This window comes from Sinocyclocheilus rhinocerous, unplaced genomic scaffold (genome assembly GCF_001515625.1).
Source record: "Sinocyclocheilus rhinocerous isolate Xijiao unplaced genomic scaffold, SAMN03320098_v1.1 scaffold249, whole genome shotgun sequence".
Taxonomy (NCBI): Eukaryota; Metazoa; Chordata; class Actinopteri; order Cypriniformes; family Cyprinidae; genus Sinocyclocheilus; species Sinocyclocheilus rhinocerous.
Window position 1 is genome coordinate 572,295 of NW_015666483.1, and position 1,195 is coordinate 573,489.

The following is a 1,195-nucleotide window of genomic DNA, read 5'->3' on the forward strand; positions in this document are numbered from 1 at the left end:
GCAGTTCTTCGGATTTAAAGTTTGTCAGTTTATTAAGCACCCCCCGAAAAGGCATGAGATCTGTTAGGGCTGCACGATTAATCGAATGTGATTGTCATCAGCAGCAAATCATCATCACGTGCTTTCAGTTGAAGCACAATTTACTACACATAGCCGTAGTTCACTGACAAGTTACGCAAAAAAAAATAAAATAAAAAAACTCCCAAACGATTTTATTGCGCCATTCTGAAATCGAAGAAATTGTTCGCTATAATGACAGCTGTTTGCATAGCTTCTCAGTGAACTACGAATACCCTTAATTTAAGATCCACCCATTTCATATAAAACCAGGCATCAACATGAAACTTATTTCTGAATTCTGACACCTATTTCCTTCCAAAATAAAATAGGACGTTGATATTGTCCATTGGGATTGATTGGATTGTGCAAAGTAGATGTTACATACTACGATGAAACCAAATGGTTGGAGAGGATGGGATGAAGAAATAAGAAATATTTGTGGCATCATCTGAAAAGGAAAGTCAAAGTTAGAACAAGTTACATTTTTAATCATGGAGACTGCTTAAATTAGGAAATTATTCACAAAAAGTCCTGGAATTGACATTGAATAAGTAATGGGGTCCATTCTGACTTCATGTTGACTTTCATGTTGGCCACAGTAGACTTTGGGCCCACCTAAACCGCTAAACCTACCTGTGCCCATGTAAGTGTATTCTCACCCGTCACAAAGTACCAGCAGATGTAATATGACATGCCGAAGAGAAGCTCTCCACTGCCATCCTTCCCAGGGGGACTGTCTCATTTGCTTGAGGCTGCTGCCGCTAAGGTTCTCTGATAATAAAGACAATGTCACAGCCCACACAGCTCCACTCCCCCCCCACTCACCTTACACTCCTTCTTCGCGACTGGACCCGCCACTCAAATTAATCAGCCTGAAACAGCATCATCCCCAGCAACTGCCTACACGCAAGCAGACAGATTTTCCAGACGCTTCTCTGCTGCCCGTCCAGCCCAACTCATCATTAGTCCCAGCAGACACAGCTGCGGCCGAGAGCTTCACCTGCCAATTAGGGGCACCTGTCCAAACAACAACATCATCCCCGGCAACTCTGTCACTGTGCAAGTAGACAGAGACGTTCCAGACGCTTCTCTGCTGCCTGTCCGGCCTGACTCATCGTTAGTCTCAGCAGCCACA

General features: G+C 43.9%; 1 long non-coding RNA gene across 1 annotated transcript in view; it reads right to left on the minus strand.

Moving 5' to 3' along the window:
* The window catches only part of LOC107732319 (uncharacterized), a 4,107-nt gene extending 3,280 nt beyond the window's left edge, over positions 1-827 (minus strand). The window contains exons 1-2 of the long non-coding RNA XR_001638862.1: positions 720-827; positions 446-508 (exon numbers count right to left, since the gene is read on the minus strand). This is a non-coding gene — a long non-coding RNA (uncharacterized LOC107732319). The remainder of the gene's footprint in view (positions 1-445; positions 509-719) is intronic.
* Positions 828-1,195: the final 368 nt, after the last annotated feature.